Below are 7094 nucleotides of genomic sequence, written 5' to 3'. Positions count from 1 at the left end.
TTGGGTCGGTTTGTCAGTGAACCAAGCAGCTCTAGCCAAGGTGTGGCGCTACAAGCCCACTGTCCAATCAGTGGAGGCCGTGGGGGACGTCTCTCTGGGAGCAGAGACAGCATGGCAGGGAGAGTGCTGGCTCTGGTTTCCATGGCTTTATTGTGTTACCTGTTGGTATTTTCATGAAACATAGAAGAGGTTTCACTAAGTGTTCCATGTAAACCTGAGAAGTGTTACCATTTGACAACCCGGTCCCCAGGTCTGTCATCTGACTCCATAGGATAGAGGCTATTGAGACAGTGCAGGAGCCTGTGTGGCCTTCCTGGGGAATGTTCCTGGCCTTAATGTTGTAATGATACAGTGATGAATAAGTCCAATATGTGATTGCTCTTAGTTTGAACTCAGTAATTCAAAAGGGATAGCAAACAGCAAGAATGAAACAAAGTCTGGACTATGGGGTTGAGGATGTAAGGTTATGAAGCTGTAAAAAAAAATTGTTTTCCTTTTATTCCATAATTTATCTAGGTATATAAAACAAGTGCAATGTATTTTCTGCCTCCCTGAGTCCTCTGGGCAGAGCAGTGTCCCTCCCCTCTGCATTCCCACAGCACTTTGTTCATATCTCAAAATACCATTTATCACACTTTGTGGTAACTATTTGCTGATGGGTCTGTTTTCCTCGCTAGACCAGGATCCTCTGGGGAAGAATCTTTATTGTGTTCCTTTTGTATTCCTAGCATGAATTGGATTTGAACATAGTAAAAGTTCAATAAATATTTGTTGAATGAACCAGACCCAGGACTCGATAAGCCCAGGCAAACCTTGGCTATCTGTGCAGCAGCCAAGTGGAAGAATTCCCTGTCTTCCTGCTTCTCATTATGTGGACTCCATCCACAGTTGGGGGTCCTCCCATGGCTCGCACACTTTCTTTCAGATTATGGGTCTCATCCAAACCCTGGCCCGCTTGGCTGGAGCCTGGATCCTATGCCTAGCCTTTGTGGCCTCTTCTTAGCAGATCAGACTGAATCGTGTCCCTCCTCGCATCACACTGCCTGGATCCAACCTGAACAGACAGATCTCAGGCACCATGGTGTGGCGCTGTACATGGTACAGCACAGCTGCCTGCCCTACAGGGGCTCTTCTGTCTTCTTCATGTTAAATTAGGCAGTGATCCCTACACTCCCGTTTCTGTCCCTTGCTCATGTGGACCGTATTTACACTCCAGAAACACTTTGGCTAATATAGCGCCTCCCTCCACCTCCAGCTGATACGGTATCACTCACTCTTCCTCATGCTATTGGCTGATCCCTGCTTTCCTCATTCCATCATCTCATGCAAGCACCCCAGCACAAAAGGATCCTATCTTCCCTGGGTTGCTGTGCAGAAGGCTCAGCCCGAATCCCTTCTGGTCTCTTTCAAAAGGGATTTTTCTTGCATTGCTAGTAAGGAAGTAGTTTCCTCAGCTGGATGGTTGCCATGTCCATCATGTCAAATGGACCCCAGGGGGGCCAAGGCTGGGATGGGTTAAGCCTCTATAAAACCGAGGCAAATTTGTGCTTGGCTAACTTAGCACAGAGCTCAGTGTTACCTGGTTTTCTAAGGCTGGGCAGGAGAGACCTGGGACTTTGAATAAAGCTCATTCACTAGAAAGGGACCAGAAACTCCAGGCAGACTTAGCTTCTTTCACTTAGAGAAGTTTCAGTCTGGCAGAAAGGCAAGTGTCTGTGGTGACCGCAGGGATGGTAGAAGCTGTATTTGTTTCTAAGGCTGCCATAACAAAATACCACAGCCCAGGTGACTTAAAACAACAAAGTTACTGCCTCATAGTCCTGAAGGCTAAAAGTCCAAAATCAGCATGTTGGCAGGGTCATGCTGTCTCTGAAACCTGTAGAGGCGAATTCTTCCTGGCCTCTTGCTAGCCTCTGATGGTTTGCCAGCAATGCCTAATATTCCTTGCCTTGCAGCTGCTGCGCTTCAGTTCCTGCGTCTGTCATCGTGCGCCATTCTTTCTCCATGTATCCCTGTCTCTCCTCCTCCACGTATGAGGACACCAGCCACATTGGATTAAAGCCCTACCTACTCCAGTGTGACCTTATCTTAGCTAATTACATCTGTTAGGACCCTGTTTTTAAATAAGGTCACATTCTAGGGTACTGAGGTTAGGATTCCAGCCTCCTCCTTTTGGGGAGGCACAATTCAATCCATAACAGTCATGCTGCAGTGGATGTCAGAGTCAAAGTTTAAGGATTTCATTAAGTGGGTGGAACAAAGAGAAAGTGTGCTGCTTCTATCAGCTCAGCATCTCCTGGAGCTAGGTCCTCAAGAGGCTCTTGTTGCCATCTTCTCTCACTTTCTCAAGATTTACTTCTCCAGTATCTCCAATCCCTTCTAAATGATCAATCCTCCCCCTTTTCAGTGGGACTATTTTCTTCAGCTCATAAGCGTGACTGACTATCCTTTATGCTTAAAGTCCTTCTTTGGTTCCCTCATCCTGCTCCAGTTACTGCCCATTTCTCTGCATCCCTTCACAGCTTAGTGTCTCAAAATATTTGTTTACGTGCTTATCTCTATTTCACATTTTATCACCTCAAAATTCTCAAATTATGTCTCTTCCATTGCACCATTTCACCAAAACTTCCTGTGTCAAGGTTACCATAATCTCCATGTTGTCAAGTTCAATGGACAATCTATTTTCTCATCTTACTCACTCTCTCAGTTGCATTAGATCCAGATGATTACTCTTACACCACTGATTTTCTTCTTATCTCTGATGTCTATGACAATTTCTTCTCAGTCTTTGTTGTAGACTCTCTTCCAATGTCTACATATTGGTGTTCTGCAGGGCAGCTTCTTTCTCTCTTCCTAAATGATCGATTTTTATAGCCCAAGATATCATCTACATGCTGATAATGACCATACTTGTATCTCCATCTCACTCTCTCATTTGAACTCCAGTCCTACATATCCAACTACTCGATTCAGCTACCTACTTGAGTTTTCTACTTGGGTACATCATAAGTGTCTTAGTCTAAATATGCCTAAACAGAGCTCCACTTAGTTCCTCAAACACATGAGGAGCTCTTTCCTGCCTCTAGGCCTCATCTATGCTACTCCATCTACTTGATTCCAGTTCTCCTCACTTCTTATCCTTCAGGTTTCAGGGAGACTCTTCTGCCCTCTGCCATCTAATATTCCCTTCTAATGCTATTGATATTTCTCAGGTGGCTCAGTGGGTAAAGAATCTGCCTGCAATGCAGGAGATGCAAGAGACATGGGTTCAATCCCTGGGTTGGGAAGACTCTCTGGAGGAGGGCATGGCAACCCACTCCAGTATTTGTGCCTGGAGAACCCCATGGACAGAGAAGTCTGTTAGGCAACAGTCCATAGTGTTGCAAAGAGTTGGACACGACTGAAGCAACTGAGCAACACACACACGTGTACGCATGCAATTATTTATTCATGTACGATTTTTTTCCTCTCTCCTCCGCTGGACTGTGTTCTCTTGAGGGCAGGGTTATGTTTGTTTTCTTCTCCATCATATACCCGGCTTGCAGTACAGTGCCTGGCATGCAGTAGATGCTCAACAATGATTTGCAAAATGAATGAATAACTAATGACTGGGTTTTATATTGCCTTAGAAATGCAGCTCCCTGGGCAGGGCAAGGATATCTGGGGATATCCAGTTTCAGAAATTAGTGTCAAGGAAAGACCATAAAATTTCTTTCTAGGAAATCTGAAAATTTTTCAAATAAATGTGTCTATTCATTTATGTAATTGCACAGAGCACTTCTCCAGAGCTCTCATTCTAAGTACTTCAGTAAAATAGGATAATGAGTCAGAGTGTTGAGAGACAAACTGCCTTGGAACTTGAGGTCTTGGAAGAATCAGAGCCAACACCCTAAGTGTTGCTTCTCTTTAAGGAGCGATGTTGATTCAAAGGGCCAGAGTGGGTTCATCATCGGAAACTGGGACACCAGATTAAAGCCTGGGAGATGCCTTCTTGGTTGATTACAGATCCTTCAGACCCAAAGAATGAAGTCCGCTTTATATTGCTATAGAAGAAGTGTTAACTTGGCTAAGTGAAGTTAGCCTCTGTTGCCTGGTTTCCCGAATGCTTATGACACCTCTAAAGGGTCACATTCATGGCTCATTCACTCAGAGACAGCTTTAGAAGATGAGGATGAGGTTGAGTATAAACAACTGAGGCAAAACTAATGATGCCTCTTGCAGAAAAGGCAACCCAGAGATTGGGTTGGTGATATATAAAAGAAGACAGCAGTGGGGCGACTGATCAACAAAGAAATATTTTATTTTTTTCAAAGATAGCATGCTTCAAAATTAGCTGCTCTTTCCAAAAAGAAGCATTTCTTCCCATTATTCTATATAGCCAGGGAAGAAACTGACCTCTTTGGGAACCAGCCTGTATCAGAGAGGAATCAGGCTGAGAGCAGTAGAGATGGACTCTGACTACTTAAACTAGAAAAGGGGCATTTGGAAGGATAGTGAACAGCCCTAGGACTGAAGAAAAAGCTGAACAATCAGACGCCTGAAAGGCCAGTTATCAAGGAAGCTCCAGGGTTCTCAAGTGATCAACATTTCTTTAGGAAACTACTACCCGATGACTGAGATTCCAAATGAGAGCCTGACTGACCTACACCGAGGGCCATATGCCTGCTTCAATGGGAGAGGGTTGGAAGCCTGAGATTCTTAGTGCCACCAGAGCCAAAGGGAGTAGAGAGAAAAAAAAAAAGATTCACAAAGGACTCGATAAAGGAAAAAAAAAAAGATTCACAAAGGACTCGATAGAGCAGACAACACAAGCAATTCATGATTCTGATGGTGGCAGAGGTGTCAGTAACCAGATTAATGAATTAATTCATTGTGAATCTTATCAGCATTTCTATAATTCAAGTCATGTGACTATAAGCTGTGTTATACAGATGAAATAAAAGACTCCGATTAACATTAGAGAAGTTACCATGCAATGTTGGGAGGCAATTAAAAAGACACATGAAATTATTCAATTTATGGTTCCTTGGGTTGCAAGAAAACAAAACTCTCTCAGAGTTACTCAAGTAAAGAATAGTGTTTATTGCAAGGAAGCAGAGCTCTCACAGAATCAAAGGACATGAAATCAAGTGCAGTCGAGCATCAGGGGAGATGGAGAGGAACAGAAGCGGCTGGCTACTGGCTCTATTTCTCGCTCTTGGGCCACGGGCTCTTCTCTGCTCTTTCCTTCTTGTTAGCTCCATTTTCCTTTCTCTGCAGAACAGCTTCCCACTTTTACTCATCAACTTGCAAACGGTTGCCATTACTTTCAATTTACAAGACTTTCTCACCACCAACTGTCAGCAATTTTATGTCTCATATCAAGTTCTCAAGATAGAATCTGTTCGGCCTCACTCTTCCCCTGATGCAGGGTCACACAAAGTCAGATTTCTAGACAACTAGTGGCTCAGACTGTAAAGAATCCGGCTGCAATGCAGAAGACCTTGTTTTGATCCCTGGGTTGGGAAGATCCCCTGGAGAAGGGAATGGCTACCCACTCCAGTATTCTTGCCTGGAAAACTCCATCGGCAGAGGAGCCTGGCAGGCTACAGTCCATGGGCTCACAAAGAGTAGAATGTGACTGAATGACTAACACATTCACTTTTTTGCTTTCAACATACTGGCTAATTTGGAGTTAGGTGGTCATCCCTCGTTCAGTTCAGCCGTAGGTATGTGTATGCATGTTTTTGGGTGGATGTTGGTCAGAAGGAGGTGTGTGTGCATAACTATAGGCAGGGCAGAAAAATGGTTTTTAAAAATTTTTTTTATTGGAGTATAGTTGCTTTACAATATTGTGTTCTTTTCTGCTGTACAACAGAGTGAGTCAGTCATACATACACATATATCTCCTCCTTTTTGGATTTCCTTCTTTTACAAAAATATAACTGTGATGAGTTAAAGAAGACAAATGGCTGATGTTGATAGAGATGGCTGTATTGTATCCATGTTTTGGAAACGTCTAGTTGAGAGGATAGAAGAGATGTAACAGAAGCTGGATGAGGTAGGACGGAGGGCAGGTGTGGTGAGCGTTTATTGCTGCTGCCAGACGGACATTCCATCCCTCTGCTTTTACCTGTGGTGCTCACCACACCTTACCTCTGTTTCTCGAATCTGCGAAATCTCCTCTAAGCACTTCTAATCTTTACATCTATCCCAGGGATTTTGTGATTTTATGTTTATTTAGTTGAAAACACTGTCTTTTTCCTTTGGATTTCTCCTTTGTCAAATGGATCATTTGTAAGCATGTTGTTAATTTCCAAACATTCGGCTTTTTGCAGATGTCTTTATGTTAATGATTCAGTTAATCTCATTGTGATCTAAAGACATGAGTTATATAGTCTTGATCTTTTTAAATTATGGGCTTTTTATGGTCCAGAATATAGTCATTCTTGGTAAATGTTACATGTGTACTTGAAAAGAATGTGTACCTCATTGTTGTTGACTGGTATGTTCTATACGGGTCTGTTTGGTTTGGTTTATTCATGTTTCGTTTCTGTTTCAGCTCGTGGGATCTTAGTTCCCTGACTGGGGATTGAACCCAGGCCCCTTGCAGTGGAAGTGCAGAGTTCTAACCACCGAACCACCAGGGAATTCCCCATTCATGTTTTCTATATTTTTAGTGATCTTCACCAAGTTGTTCAAGTCCTGAAAAGTGTTAAAACATGCAATGCAATTGTGGGTTTATCTAATCCTTCCTTCAGTTCTATCAGTTTTTTACTTCCTTTTTTGAGGTTCTGTTATTAACTATATATACATTTGGGTCTGTTCTCTCCTCTTGATGGATTAATCAATTTATTATTATAAACATATCCCTTTATCTTTTAATATTTCTTGTCCAAAAGTGTTTTCTCTGTATTAATGTAGCCCCTCAAACTTACCTTCAGTTAGTGCTTTGATGGTGTATCTTTTTGCATTCTTTTAATTTTAACTTGCTTGTGTCTACAGTTTTATTTATTTATTATTATTTTTTTGCCATCCCATTGTCAGACACATTATTCCACTTGGTCAGATTATGTTTCTTTGCTCATCTTTTGGTTTTCAGAATGAGTCTAGCT

At 42.6% G+C, this 7094-nt stretch overlaps 1 non-coding gene across 1 annotated transcript; it reads right to left on the bottom strand.

Annotated features, from left to right (window-relative positions):
* On the bottom strand, positions 6557 to 6629 carry TRNAG-UCC. The gene has a single exon. It is a non-coding gene; the product is annotated as a tRNA-Gly (tRNA).

The sequence above is a fragment of the Capra hircus genome, chromosome 15 (genome assembly GCF_001704415.2).
Source record: "Capra hircus breed San Clemente chromosome 15, ASM170441v1, whole genome shotgun sequence".
NCBI lineage: Eukaryota > Metazoa > Chordata > Mammalia > Artiodactyla > Bovidae > Capra > Capra hircus.
Note: the sequence above shows the minus strand (reverse complement) of the source record. Positions and strands in the feature narration are given on the sequence as shown.